Genomic DNA, 24,389 nt, shown 5'->3' with positions numbered 1-24,389 from the left:
TAGAGTGCAATTTTTCTAATAGTAGGTAATTTTCTAAGTGTAGTCACAATTAATGCATATGGAACAATGGACGAGCCTTTAGAAATCTTCCTGGTGATGGATAATGGAGTTATTGCATTCCTGTAGTACAGGAGTACATTTTGACTCATTCTTTTTTTTCTTTTTGGAACTCCAACATTGTTTTTACTCTATACTTTCTAAAGCTAACACAAGCAGCTCTAAGCAAAGAAACTAACTACCTTTTCTTTCTTAGTATTACTCTTGATTTCACTGACGTGTAAATTCAAGCAAATGTTAGAAAAACACAGTTGATCCATAGTCTTATCCTGCACTTTCCATTCATGAACCAATGTAATCAGCAAGAATATTAGCCCAGGAATATTATGCCCAATTGGTTTGAAATGTTGTGTCCTCTTTTAGAGATGTACATATATAATTTTTATAAGATCCACTTGGGCTATGTATATGTAGCAGGGGACAGATTTAATATGAATACAACCACAACTACAAAATCGATCGTCATGGCCAAGTAATTAACCAGATAATTCCTTTAGCACGACATCAGTCAAAATGGTTGTTTGAATGTCCCAAATTTTGCAGCTGATTCATTTTTATGATGTGGAAGATGAGAATGAAATAATTCCCTGTAGGGCAAAAAGCCTACATCACTGGTGTTTCCTATGTTGTAGGCGAGAGTTAGGTCAGGTGTCTGAGATACGACTGTTGTTGGGCAATTATCAATCTGGCAGGATTCATTTCTTCATCCACTGAGGGCTGTTCCTATATTTGGAAATCCATACTCTCATCTTCGTTAGTGAATTCTAAAGCATTGAGTGAAAATAGCCTGCAATCCCCCTATTTACAGCTTTATAGAAGTGTTAAAATATGCAAGAACTGGGAGTCTTAAAGAGGGAAGCCAAACGGATTCTACAACCAAATATGGGAGAGATGTTTTATGATACTGTTGACTTCTTTTTAAAGAATACATTAAATTTTCTTTGGAGGCTGCATTTGCACAGTAATGATTTAAAGATACTTAGCTCACATTGATGAAATAAATGCTTTCCCCAGTGGTGTAGAACAATTTGATAGAAGAGCATATGTCCTCTAATTCCTGGGCATAATAGAGTCTGAATTAAGGGGCTAAGTAAGTGCCGCTTCTCACGTCCTTGCTTTGTGGGAGCGTGTAATCTTTTCTTAGTGTATGTTTTGTTTTCCCAATTAGAGTTTCTTCCTTTTCTTGGAGGTCATTTAACATGGGAATTTGACACTCAATCAGTGCTTAATTTCACTTTCATATTTTTATCGTTGACTTTAGTTGAATTCCTTTACAAAGCTACTGAAACCTTCGTCCCTTTGCCACCTAAAAAAAAAACAACGACACTCTACTGCCACATAGGATGTTTAAAATTAGTAATTACACCTTTTCTGAGAGTCTACTCAGTCAACGCTCTCCCCAGCTGGAGAAGTGCGTTCTTACTGAATGCTCAACTGCAAGAGACTGCGAACAAGGTCACCATCTCCAACAGCATTTCAGTAAGAAACAACCAAAACCACAGCCAATGCGGTGAAAAATGACCCTTGGCACATGCTCACAGATCATTGCTAGTAAGTAACCATCGGAGAGTAAGCAACAACCTGCCAATTCTTATCTTCCTCGTTGGGGAAAAGGACAAGTGACTCGCTGTGTTTTATGTTTTTAAACTTTCAGCTGTCTTCCTTGGCAAAAAGAATATAAAATCACCAGGATGATCTTTCTCTTTGATGGCTTTGTGGCTCAGTGAGGCAACAAGCATATACGTTATTTAAATACAAATGGATTGATAAATCCACATATCGTGCTGGAGCGCAGTGTGAGGCAAGCAGCTGTTTTAAATCCCACCCTCCTCTTCCCAATAGTTTATAGTAGAAAATCTGAGCGACTGCATACCACCAGGTGTAGCCATAATGTAGTCCTATTAGAACCATAGCTTCATTGTCGGAAACTTCATTTAAACGTCCATAAAACCATCCTGATACAAAGAATGAACTGTAATAGCTTATAATTATGAGAGTGCATAAAGTATGCCTCACAACCTATTACAAAGCCATAATTTTAGCATAAAACCATAAACCAGGAGAACAAAACTTGAGGACTTCAAAATAAAATTACAGCTTTTGTAAAGGCTCAGTAGAGCATACCTTTTTTTCTCCACAATAAATGATTGTCTCGTCTGCCTCCCACACACAAAACAAGGGTGGGTTTCTGATTTTTCAGACTTTACACTTCAGCACGTTCCCAAAGGTATCTTACAACTAGAGCATTAATACATTTTCAAAAGGGATTTTAATGGCCATTAGAATGAGAGCTGGTTCAGGTGGAAAGATAGATAGTATTCACTCACATCAAAATGGGGAAATTAGCAGGAAAGGCTTTTGTGCTTGGTCTGCTTAAAAAGCCCCCTCCTGTCATGAGGAAGAGGAAATGCCTGTTTTAATCATCAAACCAATGCAATTAGGACTGAACAAGATTTCTCAGTCTTTATGTGAGCAGAAGGAAATGAACATTTAAGAAATGTATTTTGTGAAAATAAGGATAGTTTCAAGGCCAGAATATTTAACTGTTTGCCAGCTTTCTTGATGTATTTTTGGGGTTTTGTAAAAGCACTCTGATTTTTTTCTCATAGATGAAATACAATTTGCCTGACATCAACAAGCCAAAGCAACTTTTATACCTAATTATATATTAAACATACATACACACACACACACACCCCTTCTAATTTAGGCAGTCAAAATATGTGAGCTTCAGAATGTACTTTTAAAATGTCATTTGTTATTATGCTTATGTGAATAATATTGTACACAAAGAACAAACTTAAAATCCCCTATAATTCCATCACGAAGACATAACTCTGCTTAATATTTTGGAGTATTTCTTTTGAGTATGTATTTTCACAACAGTGTTAAACTCTATATAGTTTTATATAATTTATTATTCATAAAACAACATCGTAATCATTTTTATATCATTACATATCTAACATACTATTTAATGGTTACATAAAACCCTATTATATAAATTGATTATAATTTATTTAATCCTTATGTACACTTAAATTATTGTTTACAATTGTTATTGGTACATGTAGACACATATATATGTGTGTATATATATGTATATAAAAGCTTTACTTCTAATGTCAGAAAGTTATAAACAATATCCTAAATGTTCATGTAATCTAAATCTGTCTACTGTATTATTTTGGGGTCAATTTTCGTATTTATTTTTATTTGTATATATTTTTTATTTTTCCTGAGACAGGGTCTCATTCTGTCACCCAGATTGGAGTGCAGTGGTGCGATCTTGATCTCAGCTCACTGAAACCTCCTTTTCCAGGCTCAAGCGATCCTTCCACCTCAGCCTTCCCAGTAGTTGGGAGCACAGGCATGCAACAAAATTTTTTTGTATTTTCGGTAGAGATGGGGTCTCATCATGTTGTCCAGGCTGGTCTCAAGCTCCTGAGCTCAGGTGATCCATCTGCCTCAGCCTTCCAAAGTGATGGGATTATAGGCATGAGCTACCGTGCTTGACCTTGGAGTCAATTTTTAGAAGTGGAGCAAAGGATAGGAACATATTTTTAGGGATTTATATAAACTATTCAATTACAATGAGAAATTTGCAGTGTTTTGTTTATCACATTGTTTTTCTAGGACAATGAGTTAGACATAAGAAAGAATAGAATTTTCTGTACTGTATATTGACAATTGCTTTGGAATCCTTTTCATTCTGTGCTGTCTGCAGTAGAAACCACACATTTGCTCTAATCATATGGGGTTCATTTGGCCAGTGTCTGAGGAGAGGGCCAGGCCACCCAAAGTGGGGATGCAGAGAAGACCTAACTGCATGAGTATGGGGAAAGAGAGGTTTATAAATGGGGGCAGGCGAAAGTTAAGGGAATTCACACGTAATAGTTTCTATTCTCTCTTTTAAGAAGCTTGGAGTGTAAATGTCTGGAATTGTCCATGTAGGGAAGTAGAAACTGGACAGAGAACATGTCAGTGACAAACTGTATTAGTCAGGGTTCTTCAAAGACACAGAATCAATGGGATATAAATAGATAGAATGAAATAAATTTATAATGAGGGATTGGTTCACACAGTTATGGAGGCTGCTTTTAGCCTCCATCATCTGCCCATAATCTAATTAAGTCCCATAATCTGCCTCCCGTAAGTTGCAGCCCCAGAAAAGCCAGTCTGAGTCCAAAGGCCTGAGAACTGGGAGCACTGCTGTCCAAGGACAGAAGAGGGATGTCTCAACTCAAGCAGAGAGCAGATCTGCCCTTCCTCTGCCATTTTGTTTTGCTTAGACCCTCAATGGGTGAGATGAAGCCCACCCACATTGAGGAGAGCAGTCTTCTTTACTCATCTACTGATTCAAATGTTCATCTTCTCCAGGAACACTCAGAAATAATGGCTTATCAGCCAGCCAGGTATTCCTTAGCCCAATCAAGTTGTCATATAAAATTAACCATTGTATAAACCTTGCCAAGCAACATTGAGGTTCAAACTGAAGTTCAAAACCATACTATTGTAATAGCCTCCACATAATTATATTTTCTCTGTTGGTGATTGGCTACTCATGTGCAGGATGGATTCGATTATTTAGGTTTGGGAAACTGCAGGGAATACGTGATAGGAGGTCAAGGTCAGCAGGGCTCAGTGAACTGGTGAGAGAAAACTTGACATGAAGGGGGATAGGGCCTAGGACGAATAAGGAAAAATGTAAGAATACAGTGGACTCAGTGAAGAGATGAGTGAAGGGCCAAGGGATGCAGATGGCTGGACGAGGCCCATGAGCAAGTGCTGTAAGAGTGAGAATGTGAGAGTTAGCCCTGTCAGTCATATTTCAGTGCTATAAGTCATTACATCACAGTGTTGGATGAAGGGTTGTATCGTAATAGCTTATAAGTGGAGAATGCAGTATGTCAATTAGATTATACATTTCTTTAGTCAATAAATAATTGATGAACATTCACCATGTGCTAGGCACTTCTCTGGGCCCTAGGGATACAGAGGTAGACAAAACATATAAATTCATTGCCTTCATAGAACTGTAGTCTAGCAGAACAAGGGTAGATAAAACAATAAACAGAATAAACGCATAACATATGCATCTGACCTAAGAGATGGCAGCTGGTAACAAGAAAGCAAAGAGAAAACTAGAAAGGATTAAGTAAGAGGTAATTTGCAGTTTTAAGTAGCATGGACAGGGAAGAAGAATAGGAAAACTTGATTAGCATGATGTGAAAGAAGAGGTGATGTCATATAAGCAGGCTCCAACTCGTGAATGCATTGAATGTGTGGCTTTCCAAGTTGTCATCTGAATTTTGATTAGTTGGAATTCAGAGGTTTTTTTCCCCAAAGAGTAAGATGAGTGATTGTGATTGGGGACCTAGTCAATCCTCATCCCGTTCCCCAAAGCTTCCTTGACTCATAATGTGTTGGAAATACCACCATTTGTAACTCTGGGCTTCAAGTCCTTTCCCGTTTCTCTGGCCATCAAGTCTAGAGGTTTCTTGAGTTCTGAGGAAAGAAGGAAGTTTGGTGAATGGTTGAGGCTGGACGTTTCTTATTATGTTATGCCAGAAAAAGCCCTACTCAGCAGAAAAGTCAAAAAAGGGAAGGTAGGAGGTGGACAATCTTGGCAGCAGTGGTACCCTTTGGAAGCCTGCCCTATTGTTTTCCCCCAAAATCTACTGCTCAGGACCTTTCAGTTAGGAAGGACATAAGTCAGACCACTAGTCATGCTGTGGTATTTGTCATATTCAGTATCATTTCTGCAACAAATAATTATTGAACACCTACAGGCACCTCTTCAGATGATCAGTGAACAACAGGCAAAATCCTTGCCATGTGAGCTTACATTCTACCTGGGTAGACAGGGAAATAAATAGGCAACTGAATAAATAAATTATATAGGCTGTGATGTAAGAACAATGGGTTAGGTAGTCATAAGACCTAGTGAGTGTTCTGAAACTTCATTTATCCTAAAGGACCTAGGCTCCTTCAGTTTTCACCACTTGAAGGTATTTTTCATGTCTGTAACTGTAGTAGAGAAAGATAAAATTTCTGGAGATGTTACCTATATGTAAGAGCATGGATCTGTATATTTTGAGTTGAGTTTTCATCCTAAACTTAAAAAGTGATTTTGAGTCTGAGGATTCTGAAGAGCAGCTTTGGCTGTTTTTACATGCTGTGGATGCCCATGAAAAGAATTAAGATATTGTAATACCTATTTTCTACTTCTAATCACTCCTTGGATTGAGAGAAGAAAGCAAATGCCAGGATGCATGGCTTCGACACAATTATCGCAAACTTTGTGTCACAATCACTACATTTTCCCAATGGTTTTGTTACTTTAAGTGTGGTCTCCTTTTCCAGAAAAGCAGAATTTATGAGTTATGGCAGTTCACCCAGTAATTTGTAAATATTGCTTAAATCCCTAGTTGGCCAGTCCGTACATGAAGGAACTGTTCAATTCTACAAAGTACATAATTGTAGTATAAATTTATTTGTTCACTTTCTACAGCAAAAATGAACCACTTATAATAATTATTGTATTTTTTAAAATAATACCACCACTCAGAAGGAAATTTTATCATGTTGAGCTCCCTTCTGAGAGGTAGGTATTTTAGAATATGCATGCAAAACAGGATAAGCAGAGGAAATCTTAACACCAATCAAAATGTCTCAGGAATGGCACAGGAATTCGTTTTAAACCAAAGTATTTGTGTGTCTCAATATTCTGAAGAATGGTTTTCAATGTAAATGAGCTCTTCAGAGTGAAAATTTCTGAGAAACTGCACATAAGATTTCAAATAACTGATTACATCAATCAAAGGGAAATTTCATCTGCTCGCAGATATAGCTATGGGTTGTATTTGCAAGACAGAACTTAGCTGAACTTGCATAGCTGTTTCCTGGCTCTCTTTTTATCCTCTAACTTCTTCTTTTATTAGTTTCTCTTCCTCAGCCTGCTCCATAATATTGATATTTCCTGGGCTTGTTTGCTCATTTATTTATTTTACCATTCTCTCTTTCCTATTCACAATTCTTGGGTGATTTCATTGACCGTCATGACATTCATAGCCACTGTATCTTTAGCCTACACCTTTGTCCTATGTGACATGAGGGAACTTCAAAAAATTCATTAAAAAATGAAATTAAAAGATAAATATAAAAATATAAACCTTATTTCTCATCATATCATTCAACAAGTTTAAGATAGTTCTGTAAGCAATGATAGCAGCCATTTAGTCTATCTCTAAAGAACTGAGATTCCTGGGAATTTAACCATGTCAATGCATTCTTTTTCGCATTGCTAATGGAAGAAAAATGGGTTTCCCTTAAAGATTCTTTAAGATTAGGAAACAAAAAGAAGTAAGAAGGAGGCAAATCAGGACTGTAAGGTGGATGCCTAATGGTTACCCATCAAAACTTTCACAAAATTGCCCTTGTTTGAGAAATGAGCAGAAGCATTTTCATAGCAGAGGAGGACTCTCTGGTGAAGTTTTCCCAGGTACTTTTCTGCTAAAACTTTGGCCAACTTTCTTGTAACACTCTCATGATAAGCAGATGTTATCATTTTTGGCCCTCCAAAAAGTCGACAAGCAAAATGCCTTGAACGCCTTGAACATCCCCAAAAACTGTTGCCATAACCTTAGCTCTTGAGCAGTTTGCTTTTACTTTGACTTGACCACATCCACCTCTTGATAGCCATTGCTTTGATTGTGCTTTGTCTTCAGGATCATGCTGGTGAAGCCATGTTTCATCTCCTATTAAATTCTTCAAAGAAATGCTTCAAGATCTTGATCCCACTTGCTTAAAATTTCCATTGAGAGCTCTGTTCTTGTCTGTAGCTGATCTGGGCACAACAGTTTTGGCACCCATCATCTGGAAAGTTTGCTCCATTTTAATCTTTAAATCAGAAATGCGTAAGCTGAACAAATTGAGATGTCTATGGTGTTGGCTATTGTTTCTGCTGTTAATTGTTGATTGCCATCAATTAGAACACAACCAGATGAATTTTTTCCTTACAAATTGATGTGGATGCTCTACTGCTAGAGGCTTCATCTTCAACATCATCTCTCATCCCATCTTAAAATGAGTTATCCATTTGTAAACTGTTTATTTCTTTGGGGCATTGTCCCATAAACTTCTTGTAAAGCATCAGTGATTTTCATCATTCTTCCGCCTAAGCTCCATCATAAATTTGATGTTTGTTCTTCCTTCAATTTTAGCAGAATTTATGTTGCTCATATAGGAGCTCTTTTCAAACTGATGTCTTCTTCTTCTTAGTGCCTCAAACTAGATTGTGTTCAGATTTGTTATAATAAGTTAACGTGAGTTTATTTTGTTGCAAAAAATTGAAATCCTTGCATAATTCTTTCTCGTAATAAGCATTTTCCAGGAACTCTTTGAATGACCCTTGTAATTTAAACTGCATTTGGATCTCTACCTAAAGTAGAGCAACAAAATACACCAGTTTGCCTGAAACTCCCAGCTCTGCATCCTGGGAAAGTTTCTTTTCCAGATGTGAAGAATCTAGGCTTTGGGGGATGGACATGGAAGTTTGGGAGAAAGGTACAAAACCCATCATCACCTTTGGACATAGGGGCTAAAGGCAACACTATTGTTAGTGTCAAATTGATAATGGCATACATTATCCACCTTACATTGCTGCAGTCACTGTTTTTCCCCAACCACTGGCACTGGCAACTGTAATTTGGGACTAACAATAATAGGTAATTAACTGTTGATTTTCTTCAAGTGATGCGTCCTAAACGGGCAACTTAAGTAGATTGCAATCATGATTGTTAACAATCTGTCTTTGACTTGGCCTGTAGATTAACTTTTGATTTGTATTAACATAGAGAAGTTTTAAGTTGTTAAATGTTAAATATCATAAATATCGCTTTAAGAGAGACATGCCATTGACTTTACCCCACAGATATCAATGATATATTTAAATAAAGAAAAAAGTTCTCAGAGGATTGGGAGAGAATAACGTCTATCCATTGGAGATGTATTTGTGGATATGCTAGTAGTGGAATAGGGTTAGTTTATTTGCCTCACTCAATTTTGGATGAAAACAAATGGGATCTGATTTTCTGTGAGATTAATATATTCCTTTAACTACATCCTAGTTCTGTGTGACTGCACGTCTCAGAAGATCAAAATGGCAACAATTTAACCAGCAATATCTGTGGTTAATTTTCATGATGAGCAAGACAAATGTGAAAATATGCAATGGAAAATGGTATTATGTTTAATGATTTAGATTAGAAGTATTTCCATTTAGGTAGCATGTGGCATTGAACTTAATTTATATAAAAATATGAGTGAAATTTATGTTTTACTTCTACAGCCGATTATGTTTGACTGAGGGAGAAGCTTTTGCAGTGCTGTTCCTTGGGGACTTGCTACTACTAAATGAATATCTGCCATATATTTTGAGATTTTTCTATGCTTCAATTTACCATGTATGGTTTGTGTACACAATTTTCAAATTCTAAATACCAACATAGGAGAGCTTTATCCAGAGGTGTGCTGGTAAATATTTAAGAATCAGCTCTCAAAACTATACATATGTTTACATACACATTTATTATAAATTTTACTGATATTAGAATGTATACCAAAAACTTATATATAATAATAAAATACACAATGCTATTTATCATAAATTCTATATAGCCAATTGAGTCTTGCTGTATTCTAGCTATATGAACATTTTTCCCGATGTTTGCTAAATTTGTATATCTGTACCCAGCTTATAGTTGAAATTTGAACAGAGTTTTATAAAGCTGCATCCTAATCCACTAATTTTTTTCCAAAACATCGTTGTAATTGCATCTGTGAGTTACTTTAAAACTATCTCCCAGTCTTATGCAAATTATGTTCATTAAACTAAAACCTCTTTTAGCTTCAGCACTTGACATGGTGCATTTTTAAGTTAAATCTGAATTATTTTTGTTTTTTTTAATTTAAGTTTTGAAGAAGATGATTGTTTTGCTCGACAATCACATCAACCTCTGTTAGTATTTATAGATGTAGATTTACAAGGGGTAAATATTTCCATGATTGCCATGGGAATATTTATGTACACAAACCATACATGGTAAATCGAAGCATAGAAAAATCTCAAAATGTACGGCAGATATTCATTTAGTAGTTACAATTTACTAACATAATGTCACTCAGTGCAGTTAAAAGAGATGCACAGTAGCACATCATTGTATATGGCATTTTTAGTATATGGATATAGTAGATGTAAAACTGCAGGGCATAGGTAATAGTAAAATACGGTAAAATAATTAGTTTTCCTATTATATTTACTATGTATTTTAAATATTTACTACTTTTATTTTAATAAAAGATACTTAATTGTAAGTTTATGTAATTCAATTTTTTCATGATGGCAGTGTTTAACAATAGGCTTGCAACGTTCCTGAAAATTTAACAGTTGGCTCTTTTGAGCCAATACAAACTGGCTCCAGAACATCATTGGCCTAATCTGAGGAGGCTTATTTAATCTGAAGAGGCTTATAAATAAAAATGCCCCACTTCCAAGCACCTCCATCACTACCACTCCATCCAGGCTATTGGCCTTCCTTTCTAAAATTACAGCGTAGCCTTCACTCTGTCCTTCTGGCTTCTACTCGGGCCAATTGGTCCACTTCGCACACTATAGTCAGAGTGATCCTTTTAATGGATATACTGGATCATAGCCCTTTCCTTTCCCCTTTCCTTTTCCCCTTCCTTTCCCCTTTCCTTTCCCCTTTCCTTTCCTTTCCCTTCCCTTTTCCCCTTCCCTTTCCTTTCCTTTCCTTTCCTAACAGGGTCTTACTCTCTTGCCCAGGCTGGAGTGGAGCAGCACAATCACAGCTCACTGAAGCCTTGACTCCAGTGATCCTCACCTCAGCCTCCTGGGTAGTTGGGACTATAGCCACGTGACACCATGGCTGGCTAATTTTTTTGTTTTTGCAGAGATAGGATTTCACCATGTTGCCCAAACTAGTCTTGAACTCTTGGGCTCAAGAGATCCGCCCACCTGGGCTTCCCAAATTTCTGGGATCACAGGCATAAGCCACTGAGCCCAGCCTCCTTTTATCAAAGTTCTTTATTCTTTATTGGCTTCCCTTCTTACTCAAAATTGAACTCAACGTTCTTGTCACCATTGCCTCTTGGACGTAGCTCCAATGACCTTTGCTTGTCCTGTTTTCTACCAATTGCCCAACATTTTGCTCTCATTTCATTTGCGTTCTGTTTTCTACAAATTCCCCAACACTTTGCTCTCATCTCTTTTGCTTTCTTGTGGTTCTTCCCACACAGCAGAGAACTTGCCTCAGTGCACGTTGTACTTCGCTTTCTTGGCCTGATATGCAGGGACCTCCAACCTGCACACTCCTAAAATTGCCTGGTCTCCAAACTAATGTTACCTTCTCAAAGAGACGTCCCTGCCTATCTGAGTCAGAGCACACTCCAAAACTCTAGACTGCCTGTTTTCTTTCCCCATACTCTACATCTCATTGGTCTTCATAGCATGGTTCAGAACCTACTATGTCACATATTCTTTTTTTTTTAAATTTTCCATCTCCCCAACAAGAACATAGATTTCATGAAATAAAGGACTTTGCTTTATTCATTGTGGATCTCCAGAGCCTAAAAAGCTATCTGACATAGAATGCTAACTGATAAATAAATATTCATTGAATGCATGGATGGATCCTTATTAGAAATGACTCTGAAATGTGTTCCTTTTGGGTGAATTCCATCCCTGTTTCTCTCAGCATAAGGGTGGTTCAGTGGCAAGAAGGGGTCAAGTCTTACTAATAAAGGGAGGCTGTGTCCATTTAGAGGGGTACCTGTTTCTAATTCTCACAAAGGTACAATATGAGCTGGTGACAGTCCTAATTTCATCCTATTGATGGATATAATTTTATGTCTTTAATGCATATAAAAATTATCTCAATTATGAGATAATTTCTTCCTCATTGCACCCCAAATCTTTTAGTGGCTTAAAACAACTTATATATGCTATTCTCTCTTGGGGACAGGTGGATATGACTAAGTAACCATATTATACTTGTATGCAGGGTGAATCTGGATAACCAAAAGTTGAAAACATCGGCCAGGCATGGTGACTCACGACTGTAATCCCAGCACTTTGGGAGATCAAGACAGGTGGATCACCTAGGGTCAGGAGTTCGAGACCAGCCTGACCTTGGGAGTTCGAGACGAGTGGATCACCAAAGGTCAGGAATTCAAGACCAGTCTGACGAATATGGTGAAACCCTGTCTCTATTAAAATTACAAAAATTAGCCAGGCATGGTAGCATGCACCTGTAGTCCCAGCTACTTGGGAGGCTGAGGCAGGAGAATCGCTTGAACCTGGGAGGCAGAGGTTGCAGTAAGCCTAGGTCACGCCACTGCACTCCAACCTGGGCGACAGAGCAAGACTCCGTCTCAAAAAGAAAAAAAAAAAAGTTGAAAACATCTTTGAAGAGATTGGTGCATTGCCAATACTAAAAAAAAGGGAATAAGTAAAAGAAATTAAGGAAGGTCACAACATATAAAGAATATTAAGTGAAATAGAAAAAGAAATCAAGCCAAATGTTTTCCCCTAGCAAGACCCCAAAACAAAATTAAGTCTAAAGACATAGAAAGCAATTAAAATTCATTGTAGTGATTGGGCTCATAGAATATTTGTAAACAGCCTATTTCCTTTAGGCCTCGGTTTCATTACCTGTGAAGCAGGCATTGTTGTATTGATCTCCTCAGAGTTATAAAAATCAGATACTGTCTGAAAACTGGTATTTTTTTATTATTATTATTATTTTTTGAGATGGAGTTTCTCTTTGTTGCCTAGACTGGAGTGCAGTGGTGCAATCACAGCTCATAGCAGCCTCAGCAACCTGGACTCAAGTGATTCTCCAACTTCAGCCTCCTAAGTAGCTGGGACCACAGATACCTGTTACCACCTGGCTAACTTTTTTTATATTTGTAGAGACAAGGTGTCACTATGATGGCCAGGCTGGTTTGGAACTCCTGACTTCAAGTGATCCTTCCTCCTCGGCCTCCCAAAGTGCTGGGATTGCAGGCATGAGACACCGTACCTGGCCCTGAAAACTAGTATTATTAACCTTAAGGATACGTTTTATAAATTCATTTAAATATTTATTAAGTGGGCATTTTTATGAAAGGGAAAGTTTACTTAAGACTTTAACAATGCTTGTTTTGGTCTTGACATTTTCTTTTTCTTTCTTTCTTTTTTTTTTTTTTGAAATGGAGTCTTGCTCAGTCACCCAGGCTGGAATGCAATGGCGTGATCTCGGCTCACTGCGACCTCTGTCTCCTGGGTTCAAGCAATTCTCCTGCCTCAGTCTCCCAAGTAGCTGGGATTACAGCCATGTACCACCACGCCCGGCTAATTTTTGTATTTTTTAGTAGAGACGGGGTTTCACCATGTTGGTCAGGTTGGTCTCGAACTCCTGACCTCAGGTAATCCACCCACCTCGGCCTCCCAGAGTGCTGGGAATACAGGCATGAACCACCATGCTCAGCCCAACATTTTCATTATTAGCAATTATTTCTTAAAGATCACTTAAGAAAATGTGAGGTTTTTTTTCAGAGAACAAGTATGTTCATACTTCTAGATGTATTCCCCATTTATATTCTACCCACAATATAAAAGTCACCTATGCTTAACAATTTCCAATGACAGCTTGATGTTTCCAAGAAGTCCCCTTTTAAGCGTGGCCTGTAAGACCTTGCCCAGGTGGCTTATCTGATGGTCTTAGCGAGACTCTGGCCTGGGCAGTAATTCTGCCTCTAACATTTCTGCTTGAAGCACAAAGAAACTGTAGGCTCATTTCCCAGAGGATGGGGGAAGTTGTAGCTCTAACTGTTTAAAATCGGATTTTATTGGGTAATGTTTCAAAGCGCTCACTTTGCATTTCTGCTAACAAAGCTGAACATTCAGCCAAAATATTGGAAAGGAAATACTCAGGCAGAATGAAACGACAGAGGAGGCTTGAAAAGTGGGGAGCCGAGCCAAGAATGACAAAATAAAAGGGGCACATTCCAGAAGGAGACGCGAAAGAGAAAACTGTTTTTAGCACATCAGTTCGAGCCTTCTTTTCCCACATCCATATCCAAACCTTGGGAATAACTAATGTTTTAGTTGGGTTTTTAGCTTTTCTTCTCGTATACTCACTTCAAATCTCATGCTAACACATTAGAGAAGGCTTTGCTGGCTCATCTGGGGCAACCCAAGCCTTTAATTCAGGTTGGCTTTTACCATTTCATGGCAGGTGCCAAGGATGGAGGTCACATGAAGGTTTTCTACCTTCCACTCTGGAAACATGAAACAAAAATGACTTTAGCATCGATGCAGTGAACAAATATTCCTGTCAGATGTGATCATCATCTGAAACACAATTCTGGGAAGTATTTTACGTTCCCTAACATGACTTTGAGGGTGAGCACATGTATTTGTTTATCTCCCACGAAGGCAACTTTATTTATACTCTATTGATTTTTTTGTGTGTGAACTATTCTGCTCCTTGAAAAACTCCATTTATTTGATTGTAGGAAGCAAATCTCCCCCACACTACCTGAGTGGATTATTTAGAAACAGGTGAAAGCAATCGTAGAGACAACTCAAGAAGCTAGTCTACAAAGGCAAGTCAGGAGGCTGCAAAACACTGAATGGAAGTGCGTTGCGCTGGACAGACACAGAGTTTGGATGAACTGACTTCAGTGAGGCTCCTCACATGCGAAATGTTGCTGGTGGTGACTCACTTGTGTTCCTAATTATCCCACCTCATCTATTTGTGTCGGGTGTGTGTGTGTGTATATGTGCTCATGAACCTTCATATGTGTATATTCATGCATTTCTCTTATAAAGCCATCTTTAACAATTACAACCATCTTCCCAACTTTGAGAAGATTCCAAACTACATTGAGAAGAAGGAAACAGTTTTTGAGGTGTTACCCCCATCATACCAAGAGGATGGATTTCAAATCTTCTTGCAGTCACTTGCAGACAGTTTACTTCTTTTGCAAGTCTCTTGCATTGCTACATATCCCACAGAAATGAAACTCGCAAGGATAAAAAGCAAAAATGATCCTTTGTGCTTAAGACACTGAAGAAAATAAGTTGTATGGAAACAATAAATGATTCGTTTGAAAATAAAGCAACGACTTTTTCTTTTCTCTTAGATATGGCAACATCTCCGAGTGGTGTCTGTGGAGGAACTATATTTCAGGGAATACGAATTCACAGATTGTACATGGTGATTATTTTTAATGCATCTTTCTATCTTGAATTATCATAAAGCCATAGAATGTAAAAGGAACTTGATTATCTAGTAAAATTCTTATTCTTTATTTTGCTCCTTTTAGAAACAAAACCACTTGTCATTTACTAAAATATCTTCAGATAAGGAAACTAGATATTGCTCTTGGAAACAATAATGCAGATTTTTTTAATATCTTCAAGTCAGTACACATTTATTGCGAAATTAAACTGTGCTGGGGACACAAAAATCGTATTAGATATTTTCTCATTTATGTATGCATTCATTTAAAATATTTATTGACTGCCTACAACATGCCAGAATGGTTTTGAGGCAATAGGGGTACAAGAGTGAAAAAGGTAGACCAAGTTGCTGCCTTTGTGAAAATTATAGTACATTGGAGAAAAAGGACATTAAAATTATAATATAATGACGGGCAGTGAAAACGCTGTGATTACAAATAAAGCAGAATGAGGAGGTTAAGAGTGATGGAGACGGACTCCTGTTTCAGATAGGATGGTCCAGGTAGGTCTCTCTGGCAAGGTGACATTTAAATAGAGATCTGAATGTGATGAGAATGAGAAGACATTCTAGGGAAAGGAAACGGAATAAGGAAAGGTGGGAGACGAAGGATAGTTCCGATAACCGGTGGTTCTGTGTGGATGGAGCTTGAAGTCATGCAAAATTACAGAAGTAGAGACAAAAAAGGGATGTGGGAGAATATTTGTAGGGATTGCAAACTGCACTGAAGAGTTTAGATTTTTCCTAAAATCCAAAAGGCAGTGTGGAATTGAAAAAGTTTAAGGAGAGATAAGACCAAGCTAGAGCGTTTAGCCGGTTACTCTGGCAGTAGTATGAAGATTAGGAAGAGTAAAGGAACATCCTGCATTCATTTTATACGATACAAAGCAGAGGTCTTCAGACATTTTTGCTCTTTTCTCCCCAAAAAAGTAATTTTGAACAATATTTAAACGAATTTGATAGTGATTTTAAATACCTGTCAAATATATAATTTCCAACATCCTCAACATATTGGCATTTAAAGGTAATTTTTTTACTCAATTAAAAATATGCAATAGAATATAAATGCCAATGGAATTTCAATTCCACCAACTTCCACTTAAAAATATACACTAAGTTGTTTTTCACTCTTTTTATGTTATCACCTTTCTCTTTGAACTTCTTCCATCATAATTTTACCCTAAAATATTTTTATGATTTGGAGATGTTTTATAGATAACTGTCATATGTTTTGCAACACACACACACGCACACACACACACATACACAAACACACTGTTTATAACACGCATTCATTTTAGTTTTCTGTGACCAAAATGTTTTCAATTAAAAAAATTTCTTCCGGATTAAGTGACTATTACATTGTTTATTAGTACACAATTCATCAAGCAACATAAATCAATGATAGTATAACAGTAATAATAGCATCAATCCCCCACATAGTCCTTATCACATGGCAGCCACTGCTCCTGGTGCTCCCCTTATTTTCCTTTTCTTTTTCTTTTTTTTTTTTTTTTTTTTTTGAGACAGAGTCTCCCTCTGTCACCAGGCTGGAGTGCAGTGGCACGATCTCGACTCACTGCAACCTCTGCCTCCAGAGTTCAAACGATTCTTCTGCCTCAGCTTCCCGAGTAGCTGGGAATACAGGTGTGCACCACCACACCCAGCTAATTTTTGTATTTTTAGTAGAGACGGGGTTTCGCCATGTTGGCCAGGATGAACTCAATCTCCTGATCTCATGATCTGCCTGTCTCAGCCTCCCAAAGTGCTGGGATTACAGGCGTGAGCCACCGCGCCCGGCCTATTTTCTTAATTAACTGAAATCCTCACAACGAGCCCATGAGGCAGCTCAGAAACCTTGTTCAGAGAAATAAGGAGGTGGGAATGGAGAGACTTCTGCCAGAACAATGTCTTTGAACTCCTTCAGTGCCACATGCCAAAATCAAACAGCAAACTGCCATCAAAGAGTATCTTTAACAATCTATTAGCCAATTAAATTAGTTACTCCTTTAATGTTTTGATAGTGAAATATTTGCAAGTGCTCAATCTGCTAAAAGATTTGTTACATGGGAACCATGGTTACCAATCACAGAGGGGTCATTATACCTATGACGAGGCAGTGCAGACGACTGGGGGGTTGAGAGGTTGGCCTCTTCTTTGCTGAGGGAGGGAAGGGCAATTCACCAAGTAGATAACTGAAGTGTTCTACTTTCTCAAGAAGATCGATTTCAGGAAAGATGACTATGGAAGCTGAAGATGTAGGAACCAACTCCCTTAAACACCTTACTGCTCTTGTTTCTCTCGGAAAGCCTTTCTGTACTACCAGGGCCATATGTACTCGATCCTCAGATACCTGGTTAATCCCAGCCCTTCCCATTGCCCTTTTGCCAGGGCCTTCTTGGAATGCATACTCAATGTTCCTCTAAATTATCCTTTCCGGTGCTTTTCTTGTCCTTAAGACACTTTGCAACCTTTTAAAACTTTACTCTTCACAATTTAGGCAACTGAGTTCCTAAGATATTAAATGGCTCTCTCAGGCCATGACTTGAAACTGGAGACCAGATTTTTATTATATTGATCAGCTCTTCTAATGATGTTCAGTCCTGGACTGGTTAATTTATGTTTTTTATTAGAGCATCAATGCATATTTTTGTCACTGCAAAACAGCAATAGTGACATTTTAAAAGGGAACAAACTGTGAGAAAAGTGGGAGATGGCGGGGGGCATTTCTGAAATCATTGTGAATGTAGCTGCTATTTAGTACCTTATCAGCTAAGAAACGTATTTTTAAAAATTGTAATAAGGAAAACAGATTTTCCTATTTCTACCTTTGGAATTCTAGAACCATTTCAAAATTATATTGATAAAAAATAACTTATTTAAATTTCAACAGCCTACATTCCTACTAGAAGACACATATTTCTTGAAGGATACAAAAGCCATCTTGCTGTATTAATTTACATATAGAAGGTTTCAGAGCTTGCTAGTTGAATGATCTGTTGGAATATGACCATTTTTATTAAACTATCATATTTTAACTTATCCAACAGTTATGTTTATAGTGTAAAATCTCATTGGGGATTTTTACATGTTTCCACAGGTGGAGTGGTAGAAAATTGATTGCTGTTGTTTCATTTGACAAATTCTTGGATTTTCATATATTTTCTTGCATTTACCCATCACTAGGAAATGGACTGCTGTTACTTGCCAGGCCTTTGCTGTGAGAAGGAAACAGAGTCCTTTTGAAAGCTGTGGGTGATGTTTGTGAATATTTAATGATGGAGAAGTTACAATGGCCTCATTTACAGTGATACATCAAAATTAATTTCATGGTATTTTGTTAAGGAAATACTCTTAACCATATGCCTTCAAATAAAAATAAATTAGTTAGCAAAACTCTGACAAGAAAAATATCTAATTCTGCAAAGTCTTTGGATGCAAGATTTCCTTAAACAAAAATAGAATCATTCATGCAAACATGATTGAGTTCAATTTATTTCTGTTGTTCAAAAGGAATCAGGAAAAAAAAACATTTCTGTCTTCTGATGCTTCCAACTCAAACGGAAAGTCTTTAATTGAGTCTCATGTTTTTATTAGAAATATATTAAATGCAAAATTAAGTAGAAAGAGAGAGAACCACACAAACATAGAAGGATATTAAATACTTGGATTGGAGACACTAAGCAGATCCTTCAAGTACAACATCCATTTCCTGGGCCCAGAACAACATTGTATACTATTGAGTCACCCAACCCATCTCTAAAGGCAATTTCAGAGAAAAGAGCCTAGCTCCATCTAAACTCACGGAACATTAATCCCTGCTGAATAATAAACCTCACTGCGTGGTTCAGTAAACATATGGACTAAAAGTGGTTTCATGGATGAATTTCTTGTACACATTTTACTTTTTGCCATGTGATGTTTTAAAATCATGTATACAGTCAAATTTATCAGTTTCTGAAATTGTACCTGGATTTTCTTAAACTTAGATTCTAAAGAAATTTACTCACGCTTTCTTCTAGTATGGTTTCATATTTTGCACATTTGGAGTGTATTTTATGTACATAGTGAATCTGAGGTTACATTTTTCCGAATAGCTATCCAGTTTCATCCACTCCATTTATTAAAAAGAACATTTTTCTCATTGCTTTGAGACGGCACTTTAATTGCTTCTAAATTTCCACAAACAAACTTGAGTCTGTTTCTGCATATTCTATGCTGTTTCTCTGATATGTCTGTCTAGGAATGCTCTGGTACCACTGTTTTAATTATAGAGCCTTTATTGGATGGTTTCATGCTGGACGGGGCTAGTCCCCTCCCCACCTCTTTTTTTTGTTTTTTTTTTTTTTCAAGGTGTTCTTAGATATTTCTGCATGTTTCTACAGGAGGTTTCAATGCTAGGGGTAAAGTGTCAGAATCTCTGTACCAAACTCCCAAATAAATATATGTAAATGTATACATACAGAGCAAGATGAAGCAAATGAGGCAGAATGGTATCAAGTGATGACTCTCTGAAGGGCATATGGGTGTTTATAGAATTTTTGCAACTTTTTTCTTGCTTTAAAAAATTTCAAAATAAAATGTTGGGAGAAAATCAAAGAAACAAGTTGGAGAAAAGTTAAAGTGGTTACCATTTGTGCTTTGGAAGAGGGCAGACAGACATGGGAGTGGGAAAGTGGTTCTTCAGCATGTACTTTAAAATAATATTTAGTCTGGGCATTACAGGCCATGCCTGTAATCCCAGCACTTTGGGAGGCCTAGGCGGATGAATTACCTGAGGTTAGGAGTTTGAGCATAGCCTGGCCAACATAGTGAAACTCTGTCGCTACTAAAAATACAAAATTAGCTGGGCGTGGTGGTGTGCACCTGTAATCTCAGCTACTCAGGAGGCTGAGGCAGGAGAATCGCTTGAACCCGGGAGGCAAAGGTTGCAGTAAGCCGAGAGGGAGCCACCACATTCCAGTGTGGGTGATAGAGTGAGACTCTGTCTCAGAAAGAAAATATATATATATAAAAGTAATAATATTTTTTTTGGCCGGGCACGGTGGCTCAAGCCTGTAATCCCAGCACTTTGGGAGGCCAAGATGGGCAGATCACGAGGTCCGGAGATCGAGACCATCCTGGCTAACCTGGTGAAACCCCGTCTCTACTAAAAAATACAAAAAACTAGGCAGGCGAGGTGGCGGGCGCCTGTAGTCCCAGCTACTTGGGAGGCTGAGGCAGGAGAATGGCGTAAACCCAGGAGGCGGAGCTTGCAGTGAGCTGAGATCCGGCCACTGGACTCCAGCCTGGGCAACAGAGCAAGACTCTGTCTCAAAAATAATAATAATAATAATAATAATAGTATTTTGTTTTATTTTGAGCAATCTAAATGTATCAGTGATTCAAAGGAAAACATAAATCAAGTGAAAATTAATATAATTACCTCAAAATATGGAAGTTATGAAATGAATTTTAGGCTAATGTCAAATTTGGCCCATGTTAGAAATGGGAAATTTAAACGGTGTCATAAAATGCTTGAGGAATAACACACCCTGGGGCCTTTCATCGGACAGAGCGTGGTAGAAAGGAGAAGATCAGGAAAAATAACCAATGGGTACTCGGCTTAACACCTGGGTGATGAAACAATCTGTACAGCAAACCCCCATGACCCAAGTTTACCTGTGTGACAAACCTGTACTTGTACCCCTGCACTTAAAATACAAGTTAAAAAAATAGAAATTCATGTACATAAGTTTTAACTTATAAAAATAAAATTCTTGAGGATGGATGAGCCAAGGGAGTTCTTCTGGGGGTCTGCCTCTCCCTGGTCCGGGGAGCCACTGGTTGAGAGGAGCTGGGAGCCGGGTGGCATCTCACTCCCAGAGGAGGCATCCCTGGAAACTTAGAGAACTTTTCCATCTAGAGATGACAATTCTGACTCCTTTCCCCACTTTCATCCTCTTCTTTCTCACTCTCTAGAGATTTCTGTATTTATTAAAGGCCAACCAACTTCCATTGGGTGGAGTCCTGTGTAACATGTGTCCTTGCGGTGGAGTTGACCCATGCAGATGCACATTTGCACACTTCTGACATCACTTCTTCTCTCTGTGTTCCACTTTTCAAAGCAGTCATTCTGAGGAGGAGAGGGGGCAAGAAATCCTTCCTAGTTGTCAAGCTATCTGGCACTACTACTTTCCCTTAGCTAGACTTTTTCTTTTTTTTCTTTTCTCCCTGGAATCCTATTGTCTTGCTGCTTCTTCTTCATCTGATTACAGCTCTCCTTCTTTCAGGTCTCAGGATAGACTTCACTTGTTCTGAACATTTTGACTATATGTTTCAAGACCTTGTTATCTGTTCTTTCCAGGTACTCCCATAGTCCTTGGGATAAGGACAGCATAGGACATTTTGTGATGTGTTGTAATAAGCTAATGATGACCAACATTTACTGAGCACTCACTATATGCTCAGGGCTTAAAGTACTATTTGACTTCCACATCAATCCCATGAGGAGGAGACATTTTGACCTCTATTTTACGGAAGAGGAAAGGCGGCTTAGAGAAACGTAGTCACTTGTGGTGACGGGCAGTCTTTAGGGTGGCCTCCAATGATCCCCACCTTCTGGCATTCACAGTCTTGTATAATCCCCTTCCCTTAAAAGTGGGGCTAGTAACTTTCTCCTCAATAGAATACAAACTGGTTAAAGGTCACGTCTGTGATTTGATTATAGAGGACTGTGACATGTATCTTGGTGGCAGATTCTCTCTAATGCTTTCTGAGCTTGTACCCTTTGATAAAACAAGATAGTATGTTGGAAAGGCTCATATGGCAAGGGACTGAGGGTGCCCTCTGGCTAACTGCAACCGAGGTCCTCAGTCCAACGACCCTCAAGAGTTGAATACTGTCAATAACTGCATGAGTAAACTCAGAAGTAGATGTCTCTGCTGTTGAAACTGCAGATGAGACACTACTCTTGTGTACGATTGCAGCTTTATGAGAGACCTCGAGAAAGAGGGCTCAGTTAAGTTATGCCCAGATTCCTGACTCAGAAACTGTGAGATAATAAATTTGTGTTGTATTAAGCTGCTGCATTTTGGGGTAAAGGCAGGTAACTTTGGGTAACTGATAGGTAACTTAGCAATAGATTGTTAGCAATAGACAACTAATACACTTGACTTAGATCCCACAGGTAGAAAGCGTACAGGGTTAAAATCCGGGACCTCTGATTCCCTCAATGAGTACTTACGTCATGCTTCCTGGCTACTTACCAATTATTATTTTTTTCATTTCAAACTTGTTCTGACTTTAATTCCTGGCATTTAGCCTGAATCTGGTATTTTTTGCATCCTTGATAGTTATGGAACGACTGTGGGTCATGGACAGTGGATCCATGAAACACAAAATATTGTATGGTAAATTGGCCAATCAAAGCAACATTTTTTTAACTTTGTATTTCTTAAAATTGAGAAAAGAGAGGCCGGGCGTGGTGACTCATGCCTGTAAGTAATCCTAGCACTTTGGGAGGCACTTTGGGATCACGAGGTCAGGAGATCGAGACCATCGTGGCTAACACGGTGAAACCCCGTCTGTACTAAAAATACAAAAAAAATTAGCCAGGCGTGGTGGCGGGCACCTGTGGTCCCAGCTACTTGGGAGGCTGATGCAGGAGAATGGCGTGAACCTGGGAGGCAGAGCTTTCAGTGAGCCAAGATCTCTCCACTGCACTCCAGCCTGGGCGACAGAGTGAGACTCCGTCTCAAAAAATAATAATAATAATAATAAAACAAAATTAAAAAAATTAAAAAATAAAATTGAGAAAAGGGAAGAGCTACACATAGCACAATGCTTGGAACTATTTTTCACTTCTGCATGCTGACTGCTATGTTAGGTTGCATGGTTAATTTTAACATCTCTCTACATTAGAATGGGGATTGGGTACCACACATGGGCCCTGATTTGAAATGAATTACTTTATCAAACATTTGTTAAACACCCTGAAATTTCTGCCTATGTGCCAAGCCCTTGAAACACAAAGCTGGATAAAGCAGTGTAAGGGCAAGAACAAATACAAATAGTGACATCATTGCATGATGTGATAAGCGATTTAATTACAGTTTGAACAAATTACTATGGGAATAAAGAATAAACCAATAGTACAGTGGGTAACCTTCCTTCAGTTGTCTCCCTGTTTCTTTCTCTCTCATTTTCTCTGTCTACACACATGTGCACATTGACACATATATTGATATAGTTCTGGCTAATTCAGAAAATCATGAATGTTTACTCAAGAGAATTAAGATTTTACTCAATGATTTTAATTGTAAAGTGACTATGAGAAAAAGTTCAGGTGAAATGACTTGGCCGATCTGAAGTAGGTTGTTATCAATTTTAATGAATCATTGAGCAACAGGTTTAGAGACGACATTAAAAGAGATGACACGCAAATAAAAACCAGAGAACTGCCAATTGAAGGGAACAAGCAGAAAAGCAATTTAAAGGGTTGTTCTTCGGATGTTCAAAGTAACTTTTGGTGATTTTTACACACAGAGAAAAAGATAATGTTTTTTCCCTACTTCAAGGCACTGCCATACAAAATAATCAAAAAGAAAAAGTGTGACTTTCAGGTAGCCATTTTCTACGCCTCGATCAGATTAAAGGTCTGATTTTCATCGGTTTACTTACAGTGAATTTGCACTGCTACATGGTATTGTTAGTCTATGTGGGATACCATAAGGTGTCTCCCAAGAACTTAGGAATAATGAAAATAAAATTGTTCCCTCAGAGCTAAACTTTGAGCCAAACAAATAATAAATAAAAGTGGAGAATCACAGTTACCTTAAATAGACAAAAGAACTCCCAGACTGCAAGACTTGATTGTAACCAGCCCGAATGTATTAGAGTACTAAGGAAGAATATAGTCTCAACTGATGTCTGCACAGCCTTGGGAGGATAAGGGAAAAGAAAGTCTCAGAGCAATATGGGCATGCCATTTAAGCATGGTCCTAGCTAGGGAGTATAAGAGCAGCCTTTTGAGTAGGATGTGTC

General features: G+C 38.1%; 1 protein-coding gene across 5 annotated transcripts in view; it reads right to left on the bottom strand.

Moving 5' to 3' along the window:
• GRIK1 (glutamate receptor, ionotropic, kainate 1) overlaps window positions 1-24,389 on the bottom strand; it is a 460,689-nt gene that overhangs the window by 225,232 nt on the left and 211,068 nt on the right. The window lies entirely within an intron of this gene.

Source organism: Mandrillus leucophaeus, unplaced genomic scaffold, assembly GCF_000951045.1.
Source record: "Mandrillus leucophaeus isolate KB7577 unplaced genomic scaffold, Mleu.le_1.0 Scaffold600, whole genome shotgun sequence".
NCBI lineage: Eukaryota > Metazoa > Chordata > Mammalia > Primates > Cercopithecidae > Mandrillus > Mandrillus leucophaeus.
Note: the sequence above shows the minus strand (reverse complement) of the source record. Positions and strands in the feature narration are given on the sequence as shown.